Source organism: Electrona antarctica (assembly GCF_951216825.1).
Source record: "Electrona antarctica genome assembly, chromosome: 13".
Taxonomy (NCBI): domain Eukaryota; kingdom Metazoa; phylum Chordata; class Actinopteri; order Myctophiformes; family Myctophidae; genus Electrona; species Electrona antarctica.
This window is the reverse complement of record NC_136794.1, coordinates 29,724,578-29,743,266: the sequence shown is the minus strand read 5'-3', so window position 1 is coordinate 29,743,266 and position 18,689 is coordinate 29,724,578.

Genomic DNA, 18,689 nt, shown 5'->3' with positions numbered 1-18,689 from the left:
TCCAACTAGGATGTTCCACAATAACTTGGCCTGTGTCATTGGACAGTAAAATAATACATTCTAATTTCCATGTAAACATAACAATATATAAAGTGTGTGTGTGTGTGTGTGTGTGTGTGTGTGTGTGTGTGTGTGTGTGTGTGTGTGTGTGTGTGTGTGTGTGTGTGTGTGTGTGTGTGGTGGGGGGTAGGCGTTTCTTTCAGTGGGGATCACTTCATGGATGGATTTAATGACTTTTGCAGTAAAAGTAAAACTTCTGACCATCCATTTCATGAAGAGGACATCTTAAAGATATGAAAAAACAATGTCACATTTTGTTGATAAATAGTAGGACCAAAATTACAAGTGAATGTCAGAAAAGTAAACTTTTTGCTATTTCCGCCTATTTAAGGCCTTATATAAAAGGCTGCTGATTCACATTAGAACCAAATATTGGCATTCTGATTGTTCTGGGATGTAGGCACACTACCTGTAGACAATTTGTGCAAGGATGATGTAAAAACCAACAGCAGGTAAAAAATGACAGAGGATTTACTTGGAACTCTCTTTCAGATAGGCGTTTTTTATTGCCTATGTGGTGAGTCACTTCATGGATCAATTTTAAGACTTTTGCAGTAAAAGTAAATCTCGGGACAATCCATTTCATGAACGGGACATCCTAAAGATATGAAAAAACTATGTCCCGTTTTGTTATACCTCGGGGAGGGGTATAGTCAACTTTTGGGGCTTTTGTTCCTGCACTATTATGAAATGTAGTGGAACAATACAACACAAAATATATACAGTTTACATTTTACCACTGTGTGTGTGTGTGTGTGTGTGTGTGTGTGTGTGTGTGTGTGTGTGTGTGTGTGTGTGTGTGTGTGTGTGTGTGTGTGTTCCTAACCGTGCGTCACCAGACTTTCCACTTTAAGGCCTGTCAGTTTATATGACACTCCGCACTGGCAGGAGGAGGAGACGGTTCTTTTGGATAACATTATGTAATGTGGGTAACTACTAACTCACCCTTTGAAAACACAGTAACTATAATGGCGTTACTGAATGGGAAAGGGTAACTAGTTACCTTAATAGTTACCACAAAAAGTAGTTGCGTTATGTAAAGTAACTCGTTAGTAACTCGCTAGTAACACACACAGATTGGGGTCGCATTCAGGTCACACACGCACACACATTCCCTGTAACTACACCTATAAGATTCCATGCACGGATAAAATAATCTGTCTTTTGCGCCATTTCCGGGTTTTTAGACTGCTGGTGGATGGAACCCACGCGGCAGATTGCCGGAAAAGCTTGCCCCAGCAGCATTCTGCCACGTGGGTGGAGCTTCATTTCCCTCCACCAGCTGTCTAAAAACCCGGAAATGACGCAAAAGTCAGCTTCCTTTGGCCGCGCATGGAAGTTCAAGTGTGCCCAGGCTAACACAGACCCATTGCAGCTGATTGCACGCACGCACGCACGCACGCACGCACGCACGCACGCACGCACGCACGCACGCACGCACGCACGCGCTTTTTTACTAACACTAACATTACAAAGATGCCCAGAACATCGAGATGAACCTGTGTAGTTTATGGCTGCTCCAACAGTAGTGGCAACATTTTTAAAAAAAACGGAATGTCAAAATATCCACCGCGGTGGCTGAAACCAGAGCCATTGAGTAATGGTTGAGACAAAGCAGTGAAAGGTCCTGAAAGATACCTAACGTCAGTCTTACCCAATACCCAATCTTTCTGTTTTATGAACACAAGGCTGCTGTACTTTACAATTACAATTTACAATTTAGGCATTTAGCAGACGCTCTTAATCCAGAGCGATTTACATTAAGCAATAACAAAACAAATAACAAAAGCATGGCATACATCACATATATAAAAAGTAGTTATCATGACTCAAGCGTAAACTAAGAACATAACAGTGGAGTATCTAAGTAAACTATACATACTATACTATATTATATATTATACATGTGTTCTATAAACTGCTATGACTACATACAAATGCAATTCTAGTGCTGTCTATGTAACAAGCTATAAGTCTGTTTAAAATACTATCTAAGTCTACATAAAGTGCTATCTAAGGGGGGGTACTTTATACCTCATACTAAGCATTTAAAGTATGAGGTATAAAGTACGGCAGCCTTGTGTTCATAAAACAGAAAGATTGGGTATTGGGTAAGACTGACGTTCTTATTCGTCTATAGTTAACTTTTTTACCCTATTCACCATAAGTGGTTAAGCATAGCTTTGAAGTTAGCTGTTGCATTTATTTTATTTTCTCAAATGATCTGTCCACATGCTGCATTGCTCACAGGCGGAGGTTCCTGCCTCGCATCAATGGACGTATTAAAAGCTCTCGACTGAAATGACTCACCAGCAGTCAGTGGCTATGGCCTCGGATGCATACCATGTCATTTATTGCTAGAGCTGTTGATATGTCTGTAATCAACCTGTCACTCATAGTTAAATACATCCCTCTCTGCCTCGGCTTCCTGTGAACAATATGTACTGGAGGATATCTCTGCTGTCGGGCAGAAACCAGCTAACTCCAACATTGCTATAGAAATGAAAAAACATCCAGCACAAGTGGACTTAGGAGGTTTTGTCCATCATTGATATGATCAGCTGACAATGGATTTCAAAGCAAATTCACGCCTCTGCAGCTGCACTGCCACGCAGGGGAGATCGAGGGCAAAACCAACTAACAATACATGCTCATCAATTTCAAATTTGTCTAGTCAGCTATAAGAGCAGGAGTCACTTCCTGGTTTTTAAACAGCTGGTGGATGGAAAATGAAGCTTGTGGGCGGTGCGATATTGGGAAGCACCGCCCACGCTGCAAGTTGCAGCCGCACGTACAGTATGCTTCATTTTCCATCCACCAGCTGGAAGTGACTCCTGCTCTTAGCTGCATCTTGAATTTTCGTGACGCGACTGTCTGGGAGTGTACATCTTTTTAGCATTCTGTGGTTATCACACTTTACTATAGGTAGAAGACACCTAGATTGAGATCTCGAAAGAGCAGTAGCTAATATTCACGCCAATCATACTTTAGGACTACAGAGTGTATTTATAACTTTATTATCAATTCATTGGTTTCAACAAACATTTAGTTAACACATCTATAAATGGCTTATCTGCACAGACTGCCTGGTTTTAGATAAGTATGGTAACAGATTAATTGAGCTATTAAAGACAGTGAAAAGTGTCTATCATAACCAATTATAGTAGTCTTAATTGACAGATGTTAGTGTCAGGTATGGCTTAGTGGCATAGATTATATGCTGGTGGCATAGGCATAGATTTTAAACCTGAAATAGATATAGAAACACAAGAATATACATTGTTACATTCCCATAATACGTTCTAATCATTTGTATTTAACAGAGATAGTAGGCAGAGTATAAAACAGTAATTACCAGTTCCCCATCCGAGTCTCTCTTCTCCATTCCTGGAGAGGTATGGATTCATTCCTTGGTTGCTGAATCTAACCTACTAAAACTGGCGCAAGGCCATTTAAAACCTCTGTTTCCTTAGACCTGCCCTGTTGGGCAGGTTCACATCAGCTAACATTCAATTGGCTGCTGAGCTCCTTCCTGTGGTTGGTTTATAGCCAACCTTACTATTGGTTTGAAACCAGGAAGTATTACCTGACATGTGCTTGCCATGAGGTCTGGCATATGGGAGAAGCAGTTTGCTGGTGGCCTCTCTCTTCCCTTGGGAGGGAGCCTTTTCACACCTCAACCCCTACCCCCATTGTTATCTTAGGGACTTCACAGGCGGGGGCCCTTTTTAGGTATGTCTGTGCTAGCAGTAGTCAACACTGGTATAGTACCTATTATTTATTAAACATTAACACATCCCAATATCCTGGATATTTCCACAGGGAGTACCTGAAGAGAGAGAGAGAGAGAGAGAGAGAGAGAGAGAGAGTGTGTGTGTGTGTGTGTGTGTGTGTGTGTGTGTGTGTGTGTGTGTGTGTGTGTGTGTGTGTGTGTGTGTGTGTGTGTGTGTGTGTGTGTGTGTGTGTGTGTGTGTGTGTGTGTGTGTGTGTGTGTGTGTGTGTGTGTGTGTGTGTGTGTGTGTGTGTGTGTGTGTGTGTGTGTGTGTGTGTGTGTGGGGTATGCAAATGTTGGTATGTAGCTTTGACGTTGTTGAACATGCCTTTTTATGTTTGAGTTATCAGAGTTACCAATTAAATAAGTAATTATGTGATAACCGCCTCAGCTGCTTAAAAGTCATGCTACAGGTAAAGGTAGGTTGAGTTTGGCTCTTTGGCTTGAGGCTAGCCATGACAACATCCAGTAGCCTGATTGTCAGACTCTGAGAGCCTCCAGCGCTCAGTCGAGTGGGCGGGGTCTATGGGCTGGAAACCAGGCTAAACATCCAGGGGAGAGCTGCCAGTGACTTTGTAGAAGTTTCTATCCTGTTATAGTTTCTTATAGTTTCTGTTAGAAATTAGAAATACTCAAGTAAGGTACAAATACCTCAAAATTGTATTTAAAGGACCACTTCACCACTTTTCAACTTCTCTTCCTATAATTGGTCCTAACTAATGTTCATGATAAAATACCACCATTTTTTCCTACTCAGTCTGTGTCTCATAGGAAGGCTGTGGGCAGTTCAGAAACCCGTCCACCAGTGACATCATCGATGGTGAATCCAAGCTAATAGAAACGGCAGGCTTTCTTTTCCTGAAAAGTTGCAATGCAAAAGTTGAAGCCATCGTTTTCACGATCATAAAAATATATTTTAAAACAAATCTTGTTTTAAAAAAAATCTACCTAATGATGATGTCACTGGTGGACGGATGTCCGAACTGCCCAAAGCCCTCCTATGAGACACAGACTGAGTAGGAAAAAATTGTGGTGTTTTATCATAAACATTAGTGAGGACCAATTATATGAAGAGATGTTGAAAAGTGGTGAAGTGGTCCTTTAAGTACAGTACTTAAGTAAATGTACGTAAATCTATGTTACTTTACATCACTGCTCCCTATTGTGTGTACGTGGAGAGAGTTAGCCATGTGAGTGGCTGCCTGAGGTGCTTCTATTCTGCTTCTCCATACAACATTTTGAGTTATATAACAAAGAAATATCTATATTGATTTGTTTTGTGATTGAAATTCACTCCAACAAATGCTGTCCATTGTTTGCCGCTCGCCTATATACTGTTCAATGTGCCGGTACACGCTATACGTCTACTGTGTTGTAATGAAAAGCACATATATCGAAATATTGCTTGTACTGTAAATGGTAAATGGTGCATTCATATGGCACTGCTATCCTTAACCTTCACCACCTGCTCTGTATTCACATCCCAGGTGAGGTCCTCAGTGATGTGACTAAAACTATGATGAAATACTGTTGGTCGACTACCTTTTTTCACTGATGAAAACTAAATACCTAAATATAAACTGAGCTATGGTGACTAAAACGAAAGGCCTTTTCTAGACGGGCGCCAAAACATTTTCAATGAGAGGTGTGCATTTATTTTAGATGCGCAGAGAATTTGAGCGGCGACAGTGCAAGCGCGTATTGTAGTGTAATACACTACAGGTTTTAATTATTATTATAGATGATCTACAAGCTCACACAACAGGTGACTCACTCACTATACAACATATTGCGAGCTTGTAGGTTTAAAATATTGCAGGAAAATGTGCAATATTTTGAAACTTTTCTTTTTAAACATTTTAACTACTCCAATCGTGTGGGTCCGTGGCACAAAATATGTTCAGTTGGGGTTCCACGGAAGGGACAAATACATCCTTGGGTCCTTGACATACAGTAAGTTATTGTGAGAATCATTGTTTAAACATTAGTCAGCAAGTCCAAAGTCTCTTATATGAACAGACTTGGCAACACTGGTGCCTTAGTAAATGAGAAAAATAGGTTGCGCATCAGCAATGGTTTTCAGTGGAGTGCCAGACCCAAATCCAGTATACATCAAAAAACAGGAATTTAAAAAAATCCAAAAAGGTAGCACATCCAAAAATTAAACAAGCGGTGGACAAAGTACTCACATTTCCATTTCTTTATTGGCACACACCAAAAAGGAACGCTTACGCGTTTCGGCTATGCAGCCTTCATCAGAGCATTCACATCAAGTGAATTCAAGTACATTCATACAAAAGGGTCAGAGTTCACCTACAGCTGAAATCTCAAGTCAATCAACAGGGTCCAATCACAAACTGAACAAGCATTTTGAGGCATAGTATATATCTCAGTTACACATCCAGGCATTAAAGCCAATCTTAACCCAGAAAGCATTTTAAGCTATTTTGTATAAATGTACTTGAATTCACTTGATGTGAATGCTCTGATGAAGGCTGCATAGCCGAAACGCGTAAGCGTTCCTTTTTGGTGTGTGCCAATAAAGAAATGGAAATGTGAGTACTTTGTCCACCGCTTGTTTAATTTTTGGATGTGCTACCTTTTTGGAATTTTTTTAATTCCTGTTTTTTGATGTATACTGGTGCCTTAGTATTTTGTCAAACCACACATCATTATTGCAAATGGGGACAGGGTGAGCAGTCACAAAAAGAAATCTAACATTAAATAACCATAAAAACAACACATACAGTAGGGCAGTAACTATGCTTGTATTACTAAAATAAATGTACTAATAAAGTGTTTTCAACAAAACATTCAGCATTAATATAAAGTCTGAAAGGAACACATCATAAAAGGACAAGAATACAATGCAACAATGTTTATTGAAGAGTTAAGAGATTAGAAAAATGATACTAGTCTTAGATTAAACACAAACATAAGAGACTAAAATTTAAGTTCAGCCCAATACATTTATAAAAAACTCAAAAGTCTTAGAGTTAGTAGACCTGCAGTTTTTTGTATTTCATTTTTGTTTGTAGGGTATGTGGTGCAAAAAAACTGAGTGATTGTGGGTTCAGAAAGCGGATGTGTCACAGATGACCCCGATTAATCTGGATGGTTCATGATGTAGCATTAGTTATGGCAGTTAACAGTCAATTATCAGTTTTGACATATTAATTAAAACAGCCGACGCAAACTAGTCATTTCACACATGAGGAGGGTGTGACGGTCATATAGAGTCCATGGTGTCATCTTAATTTGTACTGAGCGATGTATTCTAGTTGTATTCTAGTTCATGGGTCTTCAACAGGGGGTCCCCATTCAAAAAACACTTGTGTTTGAAATAGATAGCCTACTCATGCTTTCTAAGGTGTGATTTGGGGTGATATCAACATCCTAATACTGTCCAATCTTTAGATAGGGATGGGGGAATTATGAATTATGAAATTATGACAGGCAGTTTCTGCTGTCAAAATATGATTGATATGTAAAAAAAAAAACACTGTTTGAATAGACACTAGTGCTTTCTAGGGTATGATTTTGGGCCCTAAAGATGAATATAAAATCAATATCAATATCTTAATACTGTCCAATACTTAGAAATTATGACAGGCTGTCAAAATATGACTCCCCAGTCAAAAAACACTCGTGCTTTCTAAGGCAGGGGTTCTCAACGTTTTTGGCTGAGGACCCCCGGAAATGCTTTGGCCATGTCTCGCGACCCCCACCCTGCCACACTTCCCCACCCTGCCACACTTCCCCACCCCAATACAAACTGACTGCAAACATAACCTTAATAATAGAGAAAATATATCATATATCACAAAGGCTGCCATCAGAGCAGAACATTTACATGGTTGTATAGCATTTAAGCTGCCCCGAGAGCAGCGTTCAAAAGCTGCCCTCAGAGCAGAAAATTTACATGGTTGTATAGCATTTAACTAAGATGCCCTGAAAGCAGAATTCAAAAGCTTTGCTTAGTTTTATTAAACTATTTGTTTAATAGTTGTACCTTATGAGAGCAGTAGTTGCAGGAATTGGTGCAAATTCAGCAGGGGCAGAGAAGAATTCAGTAGGAGCAGAGAGCAGGAGCTGGAGAAGCTGGAGCAGAGTGATGCAATGGACTATATGCACACGGCTGCCATCTTGCTAGCAAGGTGCTAACTAGGTGCAACTTCCCATTGAAAGCCCATTCATCCAAACAGAAAAGTCATATCTAATTGTATTAAACAACGTCAAACTCGCCAACATTGCAGCTGTACGAAAAGCTTGGATTATCCTCTTTCAATCTGTAAAGTTTTTGTTTAATAGAAATCCACCGTGTCCATGTTTGAGCTACTTCCTGTCAAGAAATTCATTGCAGGTGTTTTCTTTGGACGTGTTGGAGTTTGGAAGTGCTCGTTGTATGTATCACTCAACGGCCCTGCGTACCACCTGTTTTGAATTTGCACATAATGGAGGAGGCAGCAGGATGTTGCTTTACTTCCAAACTCTGACACTTCATAACATGTGTACGGGTGGATTTTTATGAAAAAAACACGCTGCAATGTTGGTGAGTTTGATGTTGTTTAATACAATTTACAATTTAGGCATTTAGCAGACTTAATCCAGAGCGATTTACATTAAGCAATACCAAAAGCATGGCATACATCACATATATAAAAAGTAGTTATCATGAATCATGCGTAAACTAAGAACGTAACAGTGGAGTATCTATGTTAACTATACATACTATACTATATAATATATTATACATGTGTATAATGTTAATACAATTATATGACTTTTCTGTTTGGATGAATGGGCTTTCAATGGGAAGTTGCACCTAGTTAGCACCGCGCTGGCAAGATGGCAGCCGTGCGCATATCATCAATATGGCTGCCGCACCAAAAATCTAAATTCCATTGAACCCAAGCCCCCAGGGAGGCTCTCCAATGTTGAAGCACTCGGCCCTACTGGTTAGAGTGTGAACTGCAGGCGGACCTGTGGATTTATGAAGAGGAAACCCTGTGCAGCTGGGGTTTAACATTGAGCGCTCGGTTGCACTTCCGCATTTGCCAACCAAAATGTGGTTGTCGCTCCGGTTCGGCCTCTATCCTTTTATTACTCTATGATTGAACCTGCCTCCAACTCTTAGCCCCGCCCCTCCCACTATTATCCCCGGCTCCCACTCTTGCTGATTGGACGGGCGCGAGGGCCAATGAAATTGAATGCTGCCCTCAGAACACATTCCAAGCCATATACTGTAAGTCCCATCTGTGCATGCATACTGTGTGTCCCCTCTGTGTGTAGCATGTGCACCAAGGTTACAGTGAAATACAAATATTAGACAAAAACAGGATTTGTTTAGTAAAATAAATAAAACACTACAGTATGTATCGTGTCAGGAGGTGAGCCGAGGGCACACAATGCCACCTGGCCCATGCACAAGGCAAGGGCACTTTTGTCCATGGAAACAAAAAGGGCAGCTAGAGGCTCAAGACCCTCAACCGCAACAGAATGCTTACTGCATACACAGAAGGCTTGCTGCATACACAGAAGGCTTGCTGCATACACAGACGGCTTGCTGCATACACAGACAGCAAAGTAAACTAACTGCAGCTAAAGGTATTTTATACTCTTTCCAAGTTCCTACATAATTGTAAACGTAGCAGCTTTTTCCCCGAGCTGATATCAGTTGGAAAAGCCTGAATCCAGTGCAGCTATAATGACATTAGATAGTGCAGAACTGACGACGTGAAATTGCCCTTCAACAGTGGCATATCGCTTCAAGGAAAAAACGACTTAACTAGGAGCAACGGGAGCCTCTCTCACAAGATGAAGCATAAACAACGTGACAGCAACAACCACTTAAACCCTATATACTCTGATGTACGCCAAATAGCTGAAACAGCCTATATCTACAAGCTCAGAACTTTAGATTAGTGAGATAGCTAGTGAGCTAGCTTGTACAGTAGATCGTAACTTTTTTGCCAAATGTTCGCCTCTTTTTGCCAAACGTTCATCTGTCATGAAGAGGGACGCATAGGGTTAACGTGGTTAAAGATCCACTTCACCATACAGCATAAACACTCCCAGAGGACCGAATCGCTTTGGTCGATTCAAGGTGTATACGAGTGTAACCGTGGCAACATTTAAACGTTCAATAAAGCAAATATTCATCCCTATTAGCCCTCAGGAAGCGCTATTGTATAGGCATGGATGGGCAATTTCTTAATGGACTATGGAGGGATTTGATGAACTCGCAGACTGGCAGTGCCGGATCTCTTGAGTGAAATTAGCCAGCCTGCCTGTCTGGATAGCAGTGAGGAAGTGCTTAGAATGTGGAGCGGGGAAAGATAGAGTCAGCGGCAGGGTTAAGGGAGGTGTGGGCATATAATCAACTTCCTCTAGGTTTTTAATGATTAAAGTGAATCTTCCCCCCCCCCAACACACACACACACACACACACACACACACACACACACACACACACACACACACACACACACACACACACACACACACACACACACACACACACACACACACACACACACACACACACACACCATGATGCCGTAGTCCCCCACTCGCCATTGTTGGCTTCTACAGTAAGTGCGTGCTTGTGTGCCATTGTTGTTCCCAATGAATGCACAGTGAAGTAACTAAGTACATTTACTTGAGTACTGAGCTTAACTAAAATTTTGAGGTATTTGTACTTTACTTGAGTATTTCCAATACTTTTACTTCTAATCCACTACATCTCGGATCCAAATATTGTATTTTCAGTCCATTACAAATATTTGAAAACTTTAGTTACTATATTATTAATTATTACAAAACATACACTAACCACTAAATAGCCGTATCTACAGTACAAGCTCATAATGCGTTGTGATGGACGCATTATTAGCTTTATAGATCTGCTATTTTCAAAAGAGGTTTAAACATTGGAAAACCTTGGCAAATTGGGAAATGGGACATTCTGCACAATGAGTACTTATTACTTTTGGTACTTACTACTTAGAGTACATTTTGATGCCAACACTTTATACTTTTACTCAAGTAAATTCTGAATTCCGGACTTTTACTTGTAACAGAGTAGTTCTACATTGCAGTATTGCTACTTTTCCAAGTGCTTGTGTGCCATTGTTGTTGCTCCCAATGCGGCCATGCAGAGTCTTTACTATTCGATGCACTCGCAGCCAGCCAGTGGAAATCCATTGCCACCACATTTTCAGAGTTGTTATCAAACCATAACATTTGATCGTGCAAAGAGAATAACACTTTTGCCGGCCAGGGCGTGCATTCTTCTTTTTGCCAAATTGATTTTTATTGCTTTTTCTTATAATGTGAGCCATTGTGCCAAATATAAGCCCCATCTTAGTTGTGTCTGTGCTGTGTGCAGTTCCCATTCAACCTGGCATCTGAAGGACACCACATGGCTTATCTGGTGCCCATATTTGCTCAGAAGACAGAAGTGGACCTGAGCTAGGGCTCAGGAGCTGCTTTCTCTCGATAATTAGACCCAAGTTATACTTGGTTTCACGTGGGTGTTGCGCACCGAAAAAATCCGATCTACAAGCTCACAATGCGTCGCACCGCAGATGCCTATGCAGATATGACACAAAGGTTTTATTTGGGCGGAAACAGATGACAATTATCTTTTTTTGCACAAAAGCAAATGAATATTCATATGGAGAGTTGTTGTCAATTCCAATACATAATAGAAGAATAATCAACACTCACTTATGCTGCTGAACCAAATACTGCTGATAATCACACGCTTTTGATTTGTGTGTACAAATGACTGGGTTGTATGTTATTGCCAGTGGTGGACAGTAACAAAGGGCATTTTACTCGATTATGTACTTTAACTTGAGCTTTTCATTAAATAATAACACTAAATTGGAACACATGGGTTAGTTTTTATCAATTTAATTTAAAGTAAAAAAAGATTCCAAGGTTTCCACCCGACAGTGACTACCACCGGTATATGAGGATTGTTATGCTGCTCTGTACCTGGACCACATACCATATGAGATCAGCATCAGCAAAAGCTCCAACCAGCCCCTGAACATTTCAATGGACCCAGCAGCCCTCATAGCTGTATTAATACTCACAGAGAGATGCAGGAGGGTGTAGACCAGGCTGCAAGCCTGCAAAATTCTCGGACTCGGTTCCATAGATAAATATTGTGAAAATGCCTCTTTCTTACATTATTTGACAATTTGGCCAATGTCAGACCAGTTGTTATAGTGTAGTTTGTTGATTACTATTGATGCAGCAATGACCTTATTTATGTTGTTTCTTTTGTTTCTTTTAAAAAGTCATGTGGGGACCCCCTGGAAGTCCTGACCCACAGGTTGAGAACCACTGTAGACACAACATGGGTCTGGCTGCAGAAGAGGGTGGCCTGATCCTTGAGGCGTAGAGCCATCATTCACAATGAAATGTGAACGACAGCCTTGCAAAAACAAGACTAATGGAGCTTTTCCACTGCACGGTACCGGTGCTCAACCCCAGTACTCCCCCCTCATTCAAATTGTATTGGCTTTTTCACAAAATATCATGACATCAATGACATCAGATCAACGTAATTGAACTGCAGTACCCCACCCTTCTCCCTTTACCAATTAACCTTCCATCATCTCAACCCCTGCAAACCTTTCCTCCAACCCCAGAATTGAGTTAAAGTACTACTCAATCACACTACTACAGTTGGGTGCCACCGATATTGTCCCTTATCATTTGACCCATTTAGGCCTGACCTCAAAATTTTAAAAAATCCTTCTAAATCCTCCAGTTTTCTGAAATAAATATTTTCACGATTTTTCAAAAATAGCAGACCTACAATGGCGCGCTATGAGCTTGTAGATCTGCTATTTTTCAATAGCTAAATTATAACATAATGTTTAAAACACCAAAAGGGGTTCCCGCCCAAAATGGGTTAACTGTCCTTTTGCGCAGATCACGCAAACCTCAGCAAAAAGAAAAGGACAATATCGATGGCCTCCAACTGTACCTCAGTCATATCAAAACTTGACCACTGTATAACGTAAACAAGCCTGCATACGCACACACGCACTTTTAGATCCAGTCCTATTTTTAAAGTCTGCAGCGTATCCTATTTTTAAGGTTGTGTATCTGCACGCCTGGTATAGCTGGTATCATTGAGAATGACTGTGTTCCAACAAAAAATGGTGGGGCACGATGGGGTTGTTATACTGTTATTGGTGCTGCTAGTAGCACGATGGGGCTGTTATGCAGTGATTGGTGTCCTGATTGGTGTCCTCTCTCAATGTGCTGCTATAGCATGATGGGGCTGTTATGCAGTGATTGTTGTCCTCTCTCAATGTGCTGCTAGTAGCAGTGTGAATTATGCAGTGATGTAAATGTGAATCACCATACAGCAAAGAAATGACCACTTTCAACCTGGCTTACTTCTACAGTATACTTTTTATGTAAAAACATGTGAAGACATTTTAAACAATTGTGAAAATAGCCGATCAATTACTCATCCCATGAAGCCTTGAATTCATGGAGCTTTTTTTTTTGCTGCAAAGAACACCATTCAGGCATAAAAGGATCCCCCAGTATTCTTTTTAACAACTGGATCTTTAAATGTAATATGGCGTAGTAGAGCTATGCCAATGGCGGGGAATGTGTTAAAGACTGCTTATAGGAACTAGAAAATCTAAATAAAAAAATATTGAACATAAAGAAAATAAGTATAATGTTTTGGGGTGAACTACTCCTTTAACCTCTCAAAAGCCTATGCCTAAACTGAGACGTCTGAGCCTAAACTGAGACGTCAGACTTTTAACGGGGCTCACATGGCTAATTAGGCTCAGAGAGAGAAAGCTGAGAGAGGAGGACCTGTCATGTCCAAAGTGGTGCTGCAAGAATTCACTTTATTTCATTGCAAGCTGTTGCTCAAAATTTGCTCAAAATGAATGTGTGAAGTATACCGCCGAACACACGCCGCGTCGCCGACATGCACATTTATCCCGAGAAATTAGGATGAGGAGGGCTGGGTCAACATCTGGCCCACTCTCTGAAACATCTGGGTGGGACAACCCAGCAGCAGCGGGAAAGAGAGATGATGTCTGGTGTCAGAACTACTAAATCTGGCTCTTCAACACACACACAAACCTTTATCACTTCTATTACAACACAGCAGCGTTCATTTTGACTGCACATTTAGATTGTGTTCTCTCTTTGGAATAACATGTCATTTAGTTTTAGTCCTATTATGTTAGTCATCTGAAGTGTTTTACTTTTAGTCGACTAAATCTACAGTTGATTTTGTCGACAAAAATATATATTTTGGCAGGCCTTGATGGCATTTGTTCAGTCCAAGGTCCCCTTAACTGAGAGAGAAATGTAGAAATGTACATTGCGTAAAATTGCCCCCCTGTAGTAACTCTGAGGACCCCCTAGGGGTCCCCGAACCCCTGTTGAAGATCCCTGCTGTATTGGCTACTATACCAATAATGGTCATGTAAGCTTTTTCTTTACAAATTCGGACTAGTTTGGCATTGTTGCTTCTTACCCATTAGTGAAATAGAGAAACGATGTAAGTGCAGTGAAGCTCAGAGAGAAGACAATGGTTTTCCTGGAGTCTCTTAGAGGTCACTGTCTAAATATATACACAGACGGATTTGTGACAAACCATTAGCAGACGCCACCCGGCTCCCTCCTCCATCCTTTGTTCTCAATATTTCAGGTGGGGAAGGATGTGGAAAAGTATGCACACAACACAATGCCCTCTAGGCAACGCTGGAAGTTATCAAAGAGATATATAATGAATGAAGCAAAGCCTCGCAGGCCTGCTGAGAGAGGACTTATAACTCAACGTGTCAGGGTATCATGACCAACAGGGCTCGGCCGAGGATGAAAGCACAACCTTTCTCTGCTCTGATGAAACAGACTTTACCAGCGCGCGATGCGCGAGTAAGCCAACGCAACAAACGGTGGGCCTGATACAATGTTCTGCTGCACCAAGGTGCTTGTTTTGATACACAGAATGAGGCCTTATTTTTTTGGCACGACATCATTCGCGCGCAAGAATCCTGAGGATTTTGAATCTAAATAATGATAAACTTGTATCAATATGGTTGATGACATCACTCATTCCTTTATTCAATATGTAAACAAAAAAGAAAAATAATCTACAGCCATCCATATAGAAAGAATCACACCTGTGTGAAGTGAGGGGCGCTCTTATCATTATACATGATCATACTGTACATCATCTCATGAACAACTGAATTCATGTGATCGGTTATCTGATTTGCTCGTAAATATATGGCGTAACTTTCCCTTCATTGTCAATGGCATTTAATGTTTGTGTTGCCACAAATTTGCTTCATATTTGAGGCACATAATGACCTCATTTCTTCTTTCATTGTCAATGGCAAATATGAGACGTGTGGGGACAAAAACTTAGGAGGGTTTATAGCGCCCCTCTTGTCATTGTACATCATCATGACATAACATGTCGATTTCCTCAGACACATAAGGACGTACATTTTCCATTCATTGTCAATGGGAATATAATCTTTGTGTAAGACAAAAATCCTCACTAATACTGTAGCTGAATATAGGCCCCGCCCCTCAAATATAGAAGGTAAAGGTTACCCTTAAAAGAGCACTTCATCCACTTCCTCACTAATGATCACCACTGTCTACTCACTCTGTCTCTCATTGGTCAGAAACATGCCTACAGTACCAGCAGTGTTGTTGTGCCTGAACACGTTCCTTTGGTTCTATATTGGCTGTGGCAATACTTTTGACAAATAATATAGCTCGCAGCAACGTATTGAAAAAGTAAAATAAAATAACAATAAACTAGTTCATTTTTGGAACGATGAACTTTACAGTAGTTCAAATTAGGGATATGTACCGACATTTTGGCCGATATCATATATCCGATATAATTAATTGTCGTTATGGCCGAACCAATATTACCAATGTCGATATGATATCATTCTGTATTGAAAAATACATGTAACAGGGTGTCTGCACTGCAGGCTTATAGGCAAGTCAGATTTAACTTAAATACCTTTATATTTAATATTGTGACCTTGTAGATCTGTTCAAGCTGTTACTTTGGCCATCGACTGGTGGCCTCCCATATGTCAAGCCCAGCTCCAAATAGCCTAGAAAATACATTTGATAACTGATATGAACAGGGTCTAATATGCGTAGCAACAAACATGTATGGACCCCATGCTTCTAGAAAGCCTGGTGTTTCAATCACTGTACAGGATGAGGTTTATTTCAAATAGAGTGACCAAGACAAGGAGTGGTTCGAAGAGAGAATGCTGTTTGGTTACTGTACCTCACAGGCGTCACAGCCCCCAAAAATGTGATAAGCTAAACCTTGCCCTGTTTAACATAAGGTCACTAACAAATAAGTCCTCCTCTGTAAATGATATAATCTGTAAAGAGAAGCTAGATATAATCTTTTTAACAGAGACATGGCTTGGCTCGGATGTAGCTGTTCTCCTAGCGCCAGCCTGTCCCGCAAACTACAGTTGTATTATATAGAAATACCTTTCGTTTATGGGTAGGTTTCCTTCAAAACCTAGCTGCAGAACATTATTTTATGTACTCCCAGGACAGAAAATTCTAGAATTTTCGCTGTCCTGGGCTCTAAGGGTGACGTAGGAAGCCACGCCTATCCCGTATAGATACCTGCGTGGCTACGTCAGCCCTCATTCAACTTTTCTTCTGCTAAGCTGCGAGAACGAACTTTAACATTCCAGTGTGTGCAGGGTAATATATCTCGCAAACTCGGCCGAGAGATTAATTCTTTAGGACCGTGAGATCTCTGGCACACTCTCGAAGCAAACAGAAGGATACTTCTCGAGAAAAAAAGCCGAACTTCGACACAAGTGAGTTCTAGGCAACTTGTTGCTACGCTAGCTTGTCGGAAAAAACAGCTCGCGCCTCTTTTTCTCTCTCGCTAAAGCTAGCGTTTGTTAGCTTAAAGCTATCGATAGTTAGCTTAGCGCTACTAGGCAGATACGCCTGTGGTCTACTATTACACGCCACGAGGAAGATAAACCTGTGGCTGTTAAGCACTCGGACTCCTCTCTCTACAAGCAACCATGTCGCTGACGAGGGAGACCCAGCCCGGGGAAAGACGCCATCGAGGACAGCCGGTGCCCGCCGACTGTCAAGAAGGCCCCAAACAAAAGACGTGCTCCACCTGGGGATGCGGGAACACGATGTCGGGCAAAGACGGGCATGACGAGTGCATGTATTGTCTCGGCCTCACCCACACCCGTGAGTCCATGGAGGAAATCGGTCCCGTTTGCCTCCATTGTGAGAAAATGGACGACGACGTCCTAAACAACAGGCTCGGACGTGTCCAAAGGTATTATGACAACTTTGCCGCCCACGGACTCCGAGAGAGGAGCCCCACTCCTCCCCCGCGACGAGCTCGCATACAAGTCCCGCCAAAGGGGCTTTGGCCCCGCGTCACCACCGGAGAGGGACAACGAGCTACCCCGAGACAGAGGCTCGACTACTCGGGCAACAGAGCCCCAACCGGAGCCTCTTCTTCAAGAGCAGCACCTGCCGGCGCTAGCCGAGACAGGTACGCTACTTCAGCCTCTGCAACCAGGGCTCACGAGGCCACTGATTACGAGGCTCACGGCGCGAGGCCAAGGGATACCTTCGCACCGCGCCGCTCTTCCCCAGCTCCACGTGCTCGACAACACGTCGTGCAGGCCACCATTGAGTGCCCGCCCAGACATACAGCTAGACGCAGACAGCCTGCCGTTGCACCCAGCTATATGGTGGACCGCCTGGACCTTTCCCCAGACCGCGCAATGTCTCCCGGTGGGGAGCATTGGACTACCAGGGAGGAAGGGGAGCTTCGTGATGACGAGCTCCCTTCCTTCCAGGAGCAACTCCAGGACTACCACGTCCTGGACGAGGCCTACGCGGACGAGCGAGATGGCCATGATGACCTCTCCCCCGGGGACTACGTCAGCACCACTCGTCGCCCCTTCGACGACCTGGATGCCATGGACATACAGGAGCACCAGCAAGCCAGGGCTCCTGTCCCCCCGCCTCCTGTACCCCCCATGGATGACTCCAATATTTACGAGATATACAGGAAGGCTAGTGCACGTTGTAACCACACATGGCCTAAGTCAACTGTCAAGGTACTACCATGGGAAGGCAGGACTGATGAGTCCGCCCCCCCCCCTGCACCTAGAAGACAGAAGCTCCCTATGGCACAGGGCTTCGAGGAGGCCATGATGCACGCCTGGGACGAACCCCTCCTGAAGGTGGATTTTCCCAAGGCCAGCGCCAAGGGGCCCAACGACATACCAGATAAACAAACCCTCGCCATAGACTTCATGCCAGCTATGGACAAGGCTATAGCGGCCTACCTGGCCAACCCTGCAGCTCCTAGAGTGGATCACCACGTAAAGGAACCGCAGCTCCTGTCCAGCAGCGTGAGGGAAGCCTCAAAACTGAACAAGTGGCAGTATGCACACATGTCCTTCGTGGCGAAGGCCCTCAATGCAGGAGCACTTCTCCAGGGTTCCATGAAGAGCCTCCTCATTGAGATGGGACAGAAGTCCATTAAAGTCCAGCTAGCGGAACTGCCAGAAGACCTGGCCGAGTTACGCCGCCTGAATCACGAGATGGCCACCCTCCAGAGGGACTCCACTCTCCACAACGCCAAGGCAATGGCATGTTCCATCCTCCAGGAGAGATGGCGTTGGGTCGATCAGACCAGCGCCATCTCCCTGGAGACAAAGAAAGAGTTTGTGGCTGGAAATATCCACCCAGACAGTATGTTTAAGGACGCTCTGGCCAAGATGTCAGAGACCATCCAACAGCTCGA